The 14,154-nt window shown below is 35.3% G+C and overlaps 1 protein-coding gene across 4 annotated transcripts in view; it reads left to right on the top strand.

The window, feature by feature from the left end:
- Positions 1 to 14,154, top strand: part of MICU1 (mitochondrial calcium uptake 1) — a 231,387-nt gene that overhangs the window by 39,029 nt on the left and 178,204 nt on the right. The gene's annotated exons all lie outside the window — the stretch shown is intronic.

Below are 14,154 nucleotides of genomic sequence, written 5' to 3' on the forward strand. Positions count from 1 at the left end.
GGAATTGATTTCTGGCTTCCTTTTGTATCAAAACTTTGTTCAAATCATTTGGCATTGGTAGTATTTATCTATGAAATCAGATGTTTTAGAGAATTCAGCTATTATTTCTAAGCAACGAATAGGAAGTATTCTGCTTCTAGATCTGTCTGTCTCCTTTGCTGAACATTTTAACCTACTAAATTAAATTATTAATTTACCAATTTCATGATTTTAATCAATTTATGATAATATAATAAATTTAACAATTTAACATGTACAACTCAGTGGTTTTAAGTATATTCCCAAGGTTGTTCAGTCATCACCACTGTCTGATTCCCCACAATTTTTATTGCTTCATGAGAAACTCCATGCTGTTCATCAGTCACCTTCCACTTTCTCCATATTCCCTGGCCCCAGGCAACTGCCAGGCTACTTTCTGTCTATAGATTTGCCTGAGCTGGACACTTCATAAGAGTGGAATCTTATGTAGTCTTTTGTGACAGTCTTTGTTCTTGTTGCATAATGTTTTCAAAGTTCATCTGTGTGGTACCATGAATCAGTACTTCATTTCTTTTCATGGCAAATTTATATTCTGTTGTATGGAGTGTATACCACATCTTATTTATTCATTTATCTATTGATGGCTACTTAGGTTGGTTCTAATTTTTGGCTGTTGTGAGTGATATTGCTGTGAACATGTGTGTACATTTTGGGGGGTAGAATATGTTTTCACTTCTGAAGGGTATTTACGTAGGAGTAAAATTTCTGGATCATATGGTAACTCTGTCTTTAACTATTTGAGGAACTGATATACTTCCTTCTAGTCTGACTAGTAGTGTATGAGTATGTGTGCTTGTGTGTGTGTATTGGGTTAGATCTCCTCATATGTAAAATTGGGATACTGATAGTACCTATTTCACAGGGTTCTTATGAAGATTAAATAAGTTATTTTTGTTAAATGCTTAGAGCAGTGCTTGGCACTTAACTTTGTAAAATAAATATCTTGTGTAGAAAATATTTGGCACATAGTAAGTTATCAATAAATGTTAGTTATTATTATTGCATATAATATGAGGCTGAGGAATGGTGAAGAAAAGAAAGAGAATATTAGCGGAAAAGACTGGCTTCCCAAAAAGGGTCGCAGTCCTGACATAAAAGATCTTACATACTGTGCTAAGGTGTTGAGAGTTTAATGTCTAGGCAGTGGTGAGCTTAGAGGTTTTGAAGCAGGAGATTGTTAATAGACAAGTTTTAAGAGACATTAATGTAGCAACAATAGTGGGATAAACTGTAGTGGGGAAAAGCTACTGACAAACACTAATACTAGTTTAAGATGATGAAGAGGGTATGTAGGACCCTTAGCAAGGAGCGGCTGGGCTTAGAAATAATGCCAGGTAAAATGGACAAGAAGGCGCTCTGACAGAGACAGAGTTCGAGAGAGAGGGATCTAGACTGAGGAACAAAGAAGAGGATGAGAGGTAGGGAAGAAAGAAGGAAAAGAGGAGTAGAAAGGGTACTTTTTGTCCTTTGGCTATAATAAGTAGTAAATGCTTAGCAATTTCCTGAGGGATTTTTTAAATAATGGAACTGTAGGGTCCTACGCAGGTGCATTTACAAGGGGGGAGCCCACAAAAACTGGAATTATCTTCTGAAGGGTGGGCCCCTCGTAATACAATCTTCCCCCACTAGGTGAGTGTTCTAGGAACCCATCTGTATCAGTGCAGCAGCTGGCATTGCTGTGAAAGGCTGCATTCAGGTTCAGTGAATATTTTTGAAGATGTAAACACATCTCTCCATCTCATGATGTGTTAATTATGAGCACACCTGCCCACACTGTGCTGAGTGTTTGACCAAAAACAGCATGCCTCCCACCCCATGCCCCACGCTCCCTATTTATTCGATTTTGCCCTGGGCAACTTTATTGTTTCCTGGATGAATAAATCCTCAAAGGGAAATGTTTTTTGGATATGGAATGGTGAAACCAAAAATGGCAGAAGCACTAAAAGGCATCAAAATCAACAAGATCAAAAACTGTGTGGAGCAGTGGATAAAAATGTCTCAACTGCATCAAATAGAAAGTACTTTGAAGGTGACTGACGTCTAAACTGTAAGAATAAATACACAATTTTTATAAATAAATTCTGTGTGTATGTGTGTGTTCCCCCTTGTAAAATTGCCTTTTGGCTTAGTCTGACTTCAAAGAAGACAAAAGACTGTATTTGAAGAAGTTGAGAAGTTGTTTCATGGTTTGAATGTTTAAGAAGATATTATTCCTTTTCACCCTCAGAATCAATTATACTATTCAGGTTAAACATTGATGAGCAAGTTAGGTTTTTTCTTTAACTTGTGTTTTGCTACTTTTTGTAATCATGTTCCCCCCAAAAGACTAAGAAGATGATTTGGAGTATTATGTAAAAAAAACTTATATATTTTTATTGGTACAGTATTTGTAATTTTTGAGCCCCAATATATCTAAATCAAAAATTTACATGTTGACAGCATCTCCCCTATGCTAGGATTTTGCTTTTGTCACAGATTTTAATTTCATGACAATTTCAAAGTTATAAATGTACTAAGTGCCAGGATTTTAGTTCTGTAAAATTATTATTCTTATGCCTTTGCTGTTCCATATAAGGAGTATAATGAAATGATCTATAATTATTCTCAAGTTTGGAAACCAAAAATAAAAGTTATTGAACTTTTCTTGTTTATGCTGAGATCAGGATCAATAGCAATGACTATCTAAATTAATTATGAGTTATCTTGTCAGAGGATATAGGCATATGGCTTGCCATTTAATTTTTAAATATTTTTCTATCTTTTCTTTAATTGTTAAATGAGCAGAAATATTTTTCCCTAAGAAGTGAAATTTAAAGTTCTCTTAAAAAGAAGATACAATAAAATGAGGATTGTTTAAGGAGCCTCTGTTACAACTTAAAGACTACCAACATTTGCATCATGGGAATGCTGGAAGGAGAAGGGAGAGAGCAAGAAATTGGAAACCTATTTGAAACAATAATGACAGAAAACTTCCCTAACCTGGTGAATAGAAATACAAGTCTGGGAGACCCAGACTCCCAAACAACATGAACCCAAAGAGGCCCATACCAACATACATCATAATTAAAATGCCATAGATTAAAGGTAGAGAGAATTGTAAAAGCAGCAAGAGAAAGCAATTAGTTACCTACAAGGGAGCTCCAATTAGTCTGTCAGCTAATTTCTCAACAGAAACATTTCAAGCCAGAAGGGGTGGGCATAAAATATTCAGTGTGATGGAAAGCAAGGACCTACAACCAAGATTACTCTACCCAGAAAAGCTATCATTTAGAATTGAAGGACAAATACAGAACTTCCCAGACAAGAAAGAGCTAAAGAAATTCATCATCACCAAACCAGTATTACAAGAAATGTTAAAGAGTCATTTTTTAAAAGGAAGTGAAAAAAGGTAAAAAATATGAATAATAAAAGTCAATAAATACATAGCTGTAAACAATTACTTTAAATGAAAATGGGTAAATGCTCCAATCAAAACACATATGGTGGCTGAATGGATAAGAAAATAAGACCATTAGATATGCTGTTTACAAGTGACTCATTTTAGATTGAAAGACACAAACTGAAAGTAAAGGGATGGAAAAAGATAGTTCATAAAAACAAAAAACCTGGGGTAGTAATATTGATACCAGACAAAATAAACTTTAAAGCAAAGGCCATAAAATGAGATGAAGAAGGGCTCCACAATTCCACTTCTGGGTATTTATCTGAAGAAACCCAAAACACCAAATTTGAAAAGACAAATACATTCATATGTTCATTGCAGCATTATTTACAATAACCAAAATATGGAAGCAGCTTAGGTGCCCATCAATAAATGAATAGATAAGAAGTGGTGCATATGTACAATGAAATATGATTCAGCCATAAAAACAAATGAAATCTTGCCACCTGCAATACCATGGATGGATCCAGTAACAGGGCTGTCAAATTCATTTTCACCAGGGACCATATCAGCCTCATGGTTGCCTTCAAAGGGCTGAATGTAATTTTAGGACTGTATAAATGTAACTACAAGAGCAAGAACTTGGCACTGCCGCTGGGTAGAAAGGTGCTGGGCTGGATAAAACAAGGTGGAGGGCCTTGTGTTTGCCACCTGTGCGGTAGAGGATATTGTGCTGAGTGAAGTGGGTCAGACAAGTGGGTCAGACAGAGAAAGGCAAATGCCAGATGATTTCCCTTATATGTGGAATCTAAAAAACAAATAAGTGCAAGAGAAAAGACTCACAGATACAGAGAACATTTTGATGGTTGCTTGATAGGAGAGGGCTTGGTGGGATGGTGAAAAAGATGAAGCAATTAAGAAGTACAAATTTGTAGTTACAGAAAAATCATGGGGATGTAAAGTATAGCATAGGGAATATAGTCAGTAGTATTGTAATAATTATGTATGGCATCAAATGAGTATTATATGTATTGGGATTATCACTTTGTAAGTTATATAAATGTCTAATCACTGGGTTGTACATCTGAAACTAATGTAATATTGTATGTCAATGGTAATTTTAAAAAATTTTTTTAAAAAGAAAGAAATGTGCATGGGAGCATAGACTTTAAAAGGAATGAGACTGTACCTGACTGGGTGGCTCAGCTGGTTGGAGTGATGCCCTGTATACCAAAAGGTTGTGGGTTTGATCCCTGGTGAAGGCACATACTTAGGTTGCAGGTTGAATCCCCGATTGGGGTGTGTACAGGTGATAACCAGTTGATGTTCCTCTCTCACATTGATGTTTCCCTCTCTCTTTCTCTCTCTAAAAGTCAATACGCATATCCTCAGGTAAGGATAAAAAAATAGTTGAGACTATAGGCCAGAAAATAATTTTAATGCCAGTAGAAAGAACCAATTTGCTTTGTCATTTTTCTTGCTTTTGCTCTATAGACTTTTCCTTTCGGTAACTTTGAAAAGGTATGAGGAGCTGGCAGTATTTCTAGAGTGGTTGTCCATATAGGACAGAGTACCTCATTCATGGCTTGCTCCCAGATCTGGAGGAATGTGTGTCCTTTAGATCTGGGAGTAGCTGTGAAACAATAAAATAATGTATATGTGGCTTAAAAAAGAAGGTACTATATAATTGTTAATTAAAACTTAAAACTTTAAAATTCATAAATTTCAACTACAAAAGAGCAATATGTTTGATCTAAAAAAGTCTAATACAGAAAGTGAAAGGATTAGCCAAAAAGCATATATTCATAACCCATAGACAGAAACAACAGTGTGATCATGGCCAGAGGGAAGGGAGACAGGAGCTAGGTGGAGGCAGGCCAAGAGGGGGAAAATGGAGACATTTCTAATAGTGTCAACAATATAAATAAAGTTAAAAATATATCATTGTGTGTATATAATAAATGTATACTATTAAATTGGAACTATCTAAAAATGGTCAAGGACTTTAACATTTTAAACTTTACAAATATAATATCTAAATCATTTCTAGATACATGATTCAAATCAAATTGCAGTAATGGATGACTTTATGAGAAAAAAATCTGTATTTTTCATCCCCAGTTCTTTTCTTTAACAAAAAATAAATATACATTTAATGGGTGTCATGATAGATAGTTTTGAAATAGGTAAATAACAAACTATACAATTTGGAATATATGCTGGCAAACAAAAATGAATGTGTTCTGAGATATACAGTTAGGTCTTACATACTAGGTATACTACCTAAATTCAGTAACTTGAATTGACTTAAATATAATCTTTAGAAACCATACTGGAGTACTGTTAGAACAGGAACATTTGTCACAATCCCACTTTCTCAATCTCAAAAAAGATACTGAGATATAGTAGTAAGGATTTAGGATTTGGAATCTGAACACCTGGGGTCGACACTGGCTAAATCATTTACCTAATATCATACTTGTTCAGCCTGAAGTCCTTCATTTAGTAGGAGCTTATTTGCTGAGGTTGGATCCTGTCAGCTTTTGTCTAGAACTGTTTTTATTTTGCCTTCACTTTTGAAGGATATTTTCACTAATATAGAATTCTAGATGGACTTTTTTTCTTTCTAGAACTTTAAGGATGTTATTCAGGATAGAAGGGGGCAGCATGGTAGGTGGGAGCAGAACCTACTTGCTCATGCACCCAGCTGGGACACCTAGCCAATTTTCTGAAGAACACAGTGAACACACAACAGCATTCCAGCTTATATGAAGTTTGGAAGCCAAAGATTGCAGAGGATGTTTAAAAACAGACAATCATATATTTCTTGTCATAGTATTATTATTCCAATTCCCACACAGCACCCTTCCCTGATCTTGGTCCATTTCACTATTTTCCTGAGTGTTATTACTGTTGTGGTTAACTTTATTCTCTCGCACACTATGCCAAGTTTCTATCCCTTGCTCTTACTTATTTCACCATCTAACCTCGCATAAGCACTCTGCTTTCTGAAGTCAGCTCACATTCTTTTTCCCCTCTAATAAGAGTCTTATCTCTTTTTCACCTTTTATAAAAAGTGGCTAGTTGGGTGAAATGTCACAGTTATTGCTGTACTTCTCCAAAGCATCCCCTGTTTTCTTCTTGTTGGTACTTTAAATCCCATAAAATACTGTGCTGCTATCATAATCCATTTTGCCTTTGCCCAGCCCCTGATCACATACAAGATAAGGTGGGAGTTATAAATACTAGTAAACCTGCTGGAGGAGGTAACCCACCAACAAAGGAGCCACTAACAGGTAAAACCTAAGTACAACAGGAGAACCCACACAAATGGAGGAAAGAGCAACCCTAGAACATCCAGACAAGGAGATCAAAGAGACCACACCACTGAGTCCCACAGAACTCCTACCATAGAAGTTCATCCTATAAAGACAGCTAGCAAAGCAGAGCATCAGGAATCACAGAAACACCTAAAGAGTCACCTAAAATGGGGAGACAAGGAAAGAACCTGCAATCAAAAGGGATGGAAGACTCCCCACTAAAAGAGCTAAATGAAATGGAGGCAAGCAAACTATCAGATAAAGAATTCAAAAGAATCATTATAAAGATGCTCAAGGAATTCAGACAACTGTAAGAAACTGAGTGAAAACTACAACAATACGAAAAAGGAAATAGAAACTATAAACAAAAACTAGGAAGAAATGAAGAATACAATTTCTGAAATAAAAACATACTAGAAGGAATTACAAGCATGCTGGATAAAGCAGAGAACCAAATTAGTGAGCTGGAAGACAAGGTAGAAATACCCAGATAGAGAACCTGCACAAAAAAAGACTAAAAAAATATGAAGATAACTTAAGGGAACTGCAAGACAACATGAAATGCAACAACATTCAAATCATAGGAATACCAGAAGAAGAAAAGGAGCAAGGGATAGATACCCTGTTTAAAAAAAATGAGAGAAAGCTTTCTGAACTTGAAGGGAAAAACCACTCAAGTTTAGGAAGCGCAGAGGGTCCCAATCAAGATGAACCCAAAGAGGCCTACTCCAAGACACATCATAATTAAAATGCCAACTTTTAAAGACAAAGGGAGAATCTTAAAAGCAGCAAGGGAGAAACAGGAAGTAACATACAAGGGAGCCCTGATATGGCTTTCAGCTGATCTCTCAACAGACAGACTAAAGGCCAGGAGAGAATGGCAAGAAATATTCCAAGTAATGAAAAGCAAAGGACTGCAACCAAGACTACTCTGCCCAGCAGGGTTCTCAATTAAGATGGAAGGCAAAATAAGGAGTTTCCCAGACAAAAGAAAGCTGAAAGAAAACACCCCCACCAAACCAACACTAAAAGATAGGCAAAAGGGACTGCTACAAGAAGAGGAAGAAAAAAAGTAAGAGAGAGAGACACACACACAGGTACAAAGTGGGGGAAATGAATAAATACCTATCAGTAATAACATTAAATATGAATGGATTAAATGCTCCAATCAAAAGACATAGGGTAGCTGAATGGATAAGAAAACATGACCCTCACATATGCTACCTATAAGAGACCCACCTAAAAAAAAAAAAAAAAAGACCTACACAGACTGAAAGTGAAGGGTTGGAAATGAATATTCCAAACAAATGGACAGGAAAAAAAAGCTGGTGTAGCAATACTTACGTCAGACAAAATAGACTTCAAAACAAAGGCCATAAAAAGAGACGCTGAAGGACACTTCTTGATACTCAAGGGAAGAATCCATCAAGAAGACATAAACATTGTAAACATATATGTATCCATATATGCATAGGAGCACCCAAATATATAAGGAAAATCTTGGAGGATTTCAAGAAGGATATAGACAGCAACACACTTATTCTAGGGGATTTTAACAGCCCACTGTCAAAAATAGGTAGATCTTTCAAACAAAGTATCAACAAAGATATTGCGACATTGAACAATGCCCTAGATCAAATGGACTTCATTTTCATACCAAAGAAAAAAAGTACACGTTCTTTTCGAATGCACACGGGACGTTTTCAAACATAGACCACATAATAGAACACAAAACCAGCCTCAACAAATTCTTGAAAGTTGAAATCTTATCAAGCATTTTCTTGGACCACAGGGTCTGAAACTGGAAACCAACCTCAAGGAAAAACTCAAAAACACTCAAATTCATAGGGATTGAATCACATGCTATCAAACAGTGAGTGGGTTAATAATGAGATAAAGGAAGAAATGAAAAAGTTTCTGGAAACAAATGAAAATAAACACATAATAGTCCAAAACTTACAGGACACAGCAAAGGCAGTCCTGAGAGGGAAATTCATAGCCATACAGGCCTACTTAAAAAAGAAACATTTCAAATAAACAACCTAACCCTACATCTACAAGAACTGGAGGAACAATGACAAACAAAGCCCAGAGCGAGTAGAAGAAAGGAAATAACCAAGGTTAGAGCAGAATTAAATGACATAGAGACTAAAAGCATGATCCTAAGGATCAATAAATCTAGGATCTGGTTCTTTGAAAAGAGAAACAAAATCAACAAGCCTTTAAGCAGACTCATGAAGAAAAAAGAGAAAGGATTCAAATAAACAAAATCAGAAATGAAAGAGGAGAAATCACAACGGATACCACAGAGTACAAAGAACTGTGAGAAATTACTATGAAGAACTATATGCCAAGAAATTTGAAAACCAGGGTGAAACAGACAAATTTCTAGAAAAATATAATCTCCCAAAAATGAATGAAGAAGAAGCAGAAAGCCTCCCCAGACCAATAACAGTTGATGAAATCGATGCACTAATCAAAAAACTTCCAGTATACAAAAGCCCTGGACCGAATGGATTCACAGGAGAATTTTATAAAACATTTAAGGGAGAGCTAAGCCCTACCCTTCTCAGACTATTCTAAAAATCCAAGAAGAGGGAAGACTCCCAAACTTTTTATGAGGCCAGCATCATCCTAATCCCAAAGCCAGATAAAGACATAACAAAGAAAACTACAGGCTAGTATCGCTGAAGAACATAGACACTGAAATCCTCAACAAAATATTGGCAAACCACATCCAGCAATATATTAAAAAGATCATACACCATGATCAAGCGGGATTCATCTCAGGGATGCAAGGATGGTACATTATTCACAAATCAATAAATGTAATACATCACATAGACAAACAAAAGACAAAAATGACATGATTATATCAATAGATGCGGAAAAAGGATTTGATAAGGTACAGCACCCATTTATGATGAAACCACCCAGCAAAGTGGGAGTAGAAGGAGCATACCTCCACATACTAAAGGCCATAAATGAGAGACCTACAGCCAACATCATACTCAATGGGCAAAAACTAAAAGCTTTCCCACTAAGATCAGGAACAAGACAAGGATCGCTGCTTTCACCTCTTCTATTCAGCATAGTATTGGAAGTCCTAGCCACAGCAATCAGACAAGAAATAGAAATAAAAGGCATCCAAATTGAAAAGGAAGAAGCAAAACTGTCATTGTTTGCAGGTGATATGATAGTGTACATAGAACACTCTATAGACTCCACCAAAAAACTACTCGACCTAATAAGTGAATTTGGCAAAACAGCAGGATTAAAAGTCAGTATTCAAAAACTTAAGGCATTTTTGTATGCCAACAACAAAATATCAGAATCAGAAATAAGGGGGAAAATCCCATTTGCTATAGCATCAAGAAAAATAAAGTACCTAGGAATAAACCTAACCAAGGAGGTAAAAGATATGTACTCAGAAAACTACACAACACTGAAGAAAGAAATTAAGGAAGACACAAACAAATGGAAGCATGTACTACACTCATGGATTGAAAGAATTAACATCATCAAAATGTCCATATTACCCAAAGCAATTTATAGATTCAATGCAATCCCTATTAAAATACCAATGACATATTTTAGAGATATAGAAAAAACATTTCAAAAATTTATGTGGAACCATAAATGACCCTAAGAGCTGCAACAATTTTGAGAAAGAGGAACAAAGTAGGAGAGATCACAATACCTTATATAAAACTATATTATGAGGCCACAGTAATGAAAACAGTCTGGTACTAGCATAAAAACAGAAACATAGACCAATGCAATAAAATAGAGAGCCCAGAAATAACCCCAAGTCTGTATGGTCAATTAATATTCACCTAAGAGGGCAGAAGCACAAAATGGAGTAAAAACAGCCTCTTCAACAAATGGTGTTGGGAGATCTGGACAGCTACATGCAAAAAAATGAAACTCGACCACCAGCTTACACCATACACAAAAATAAACTCAAGATAGATAAAAGATTTAAATATAAATATAAGTAGCGACGGCATAAAAGTCCTGGAGGAGAACATAGGTAGGAAAATCTCAGATATTCCATGCAGCAACATTTTCACTGACCTATCCCCTAAAGCAAGGGACATAAGGAAAGAGTAAATAAATGGGACTTCATCAAAATAAAAAGCTCTGTGTGGCTAAAGAAAACTTCAGTAAAATGAAAAAGGAACCAACCGTATGGGAAAATATATTTGCAAATGATATACCTCAGGCAAGGGTTTTACTGATCTCCAAAATATGTATAGAACTCAAACAACTTCACTCCAGGAAGACAAACAACCCAATTTAAAAAATAGGCAAAGGACCTAAACAGACACTTCTCAAAGGAGGACATACAGAGGGCCCAGAGACATATGAAAGGATGCTCAGCTTCACTAGCCATCAGAGAGATGCAAATTAAAACCACAAGGAGATACCACTTCACACCAGTCAGAATAGCCATTATAAACAAATCAGCAAACAACAAATGCTGGAGAGGTTGTGGAGAAAAGTGCACCCTAGTTCACTGTTGGTGGGAATGCAGACTGGTCCAGCCACTATGGAAAACAGTACAGAATTTCCTCAGAAAACTAAAAATGGAACTGACTTTTGACCCAGGAATACCACTGCTGTGATTGTCCCCTAAGAATCCTGAAACACCAATTCAAAAGAACCTATGCACCCCAGTGTACACAGCAGCACCATTTACAATAGCCAAAAGCTGGAAGCAACCTAAGTGGCCACCAGTAAATGAGTGGTTAAAAAAACTATGGTACATTTACACAATGAAATACCATGCAGCAGAAACAAAGAAGGAGCTCCTACCTTTTACAACAGCATGGATGGAACTGGACAGCATTATGCTAAGTGAAATGAGCCAGGTGGTGAAAGACAAATACCATACGATCTCACCAATAAGTGGAACCTAATCGATAAAACAAACAAATAAGGAAAATGTAACCAGAGACATTGAAATAAAGAACAAACTAACAGTAACCAGAGGGGTGGAGGGAGAGGAAGAGTGGGGGGAAAATGAAGAAGAGCCATCAAGGAACATGTATAAAGGACACATGGACAAAGCTAAAAGGGGTAGGTTCAAGGGTAGGAGGCAGAGATGGGTGGGGCAAGTGGGCATGGTGGAGTGAAAATGGAGACAACTATACTTGAACAACAATAAAAAATAAATAAATGAAATATGAAATAAAAATACAGATTTTAAAAAGAATATCATTCAATTGCTTTTAGCTGTATTTTTGGTTTTACTTTTTTTTCAATTTAGTATCCTTATTATGACCAAGTATCCTTTTTTATTGTGAAATGTAAAATATACATAGCATAAAATATTACCACTTTAACCATTTTAAGTTCTGTGACATTAAGTACATTCACATTATTGTGCCACCATCATCAGCATCCATCTCCAGAACTTTGTCATCATCCCAAATTGAAACTCTATACCCAATAAATAATAATTTTTTACTTTCCTTCCCCCCAATCCCCTTGTATTCTACTTCTCCCTCATCCCTGGTATTTTAATCTATGAATTTGACTATTCTAGTACCTGTGTAATTGGGAGAATACAAGATCTTTTTGTTTCTGGCTTATTTCACTTATAATAATTTCGTGGTTCATCCATAGCATGTGCCAGAATTTCCTTCCTTTTAAAGATGAAATAATTTTCTGTTGTACATATATCATTTTGTTTATGCATTTGTTTGCCAATAGATACTTGGGTTGTTCTCATCTTTTGGTTTTAGTGAATAATGCTGTTGTGAATATTCATGAATCAATATTTCTTCAAGTCCTTGCTTTCACTTCTTGAGTATCTGACCAGAAGTGGAATTGCTGGATCATGTCTTCAGTTGTTTAATAAAAAGTAAATGGTAATTCTTATCTTTGTTTTTATGTATGATCTCTATCTTTTTCCCTGGCTTATTTTTATGATATTTATCACTTATTTTCAACTGCTTGATTATAATGTGTTTTGGTGCTGTTTAGTTTGTGTTTGTTTAGGATATATTACTTTTCTTGGACTTTGAGATTATAGTTTTCATGAAATTTGAACAATTTTTGTTCATTATGTCTTCATCAGACGTTTTTGCCTCCCTAGTCCCTTCATATACACTTTCTGGACTTTATTAAACCATCTGATTTTATCCCCCATATCAGCAAGGTAATGTTTATATGTTGTACAGCCTTTTTTCTCTCTGTGCTTCAGTTTTGGAAGTTCTTATTGTTTTCTCTTCAAGGTTATTGATTTGTTTTTCTTCAGTATCTTATCTGCTAAGTCTAGTTAGTGATTTTTTAAAAATATTGAGACATTGTATATTTAATCTCTAGAAGTACCATTTAAAAAGTATCATTTATTTTCTCTTCTTTATGTTCATGTTTTCCTTTAAATGTTTTAATGTTTATAATCATACTTTTAAAAAGTTTTTTTCTGTTTATTCCATCATTTCAGAGTCTATGATTCGGTTTCTCATTTGCTTGTCTCATTTTAATCTAATAAATTTTTAAGGGGCTACTGTGTGGTATGTGTCAGAATTTTCTTTTTATATTGTGTGTCCAGTAACTTATTTTTGTAGTTAAAGTATTTTTTATACTTGATCTTTTCAACATGTTACAAAATTTAAAGTGATTTACACATCACCATTATAACAGTATTCTGTGTTTGCTTGTTTATTTACCTTCACCAGCAAGCTTTATAAACTTTTGCATATTTTTATATAGTAGTATAGGGTTTTTTGTTTGTTTAGCATGTTTCATAATTCAGGTTTTGTACTGCTGAACTCTCAGTTTTTGTTTATCTCAGAATATTTTTATTTCTCCTTAATTTTTAAAGGATAGATTTTTTAAATTTTGTTTTGTTTTTTAATCAGTTATAGTATTGTTGGTTGGCATTTTTTTAATGAGCACTTTCTATATGTCATGCTATTCCTTTATTGTCTGGCAAGGTTTCTACCAAGAAATCTGATTATGGTCTTAAGGAGTCCTTTTGTGCATAATGAGCCGCTTTTTTCCTACTGCTTTTAAATTTCTCCCTTTGTCTTTGACTTTAAACAGTTTGATTATACGGTTTCTGCATGTGGATTTCCTTGGATTCCTCCTATAGGGAATCTGTTGGGATTCTTCAATTTGGATGTCCAATAACTTCCCTAAATTCAAGAACTTTTGGGCCATAATTTCTTTACATAAACTTTCTACCCATTTCTCTCTCTCCCTTCTTTTTCTGGATCTCCTACAATATATGTATTGGTCTTCTTGACTTTGTCCCATAAATCCCTTAGGCTTAAAAAGGCCTTGGTAGGGAAAGAGAAATAAGGGAGAAGGAAGAATATAAGAATATAACATTTGCATGATTGTCATTCCCAAAATAAAAGCCTAGAGTTCATGGGAAAAAAAATCCTTTAAGCTTTCTTC

This window comes from Phyllostomus hastatus, unplaced genomic scaffold (genome assembly GCF_019186645.2).
Source record: "Phyllostomus hastatus isolate PE091 unplaced genomic scaffold, TTU_PhHast_1.1 phas_contig_38, whole genome shotgun sequence".
In the NCBI taxonomy this organism is placed as follows: Eukaryota; Metazoa; Chordata; class Mammalia; order Chiroptera; family Phyllostomidae; genus Phyllostomus; species Phyllostomus hastatus.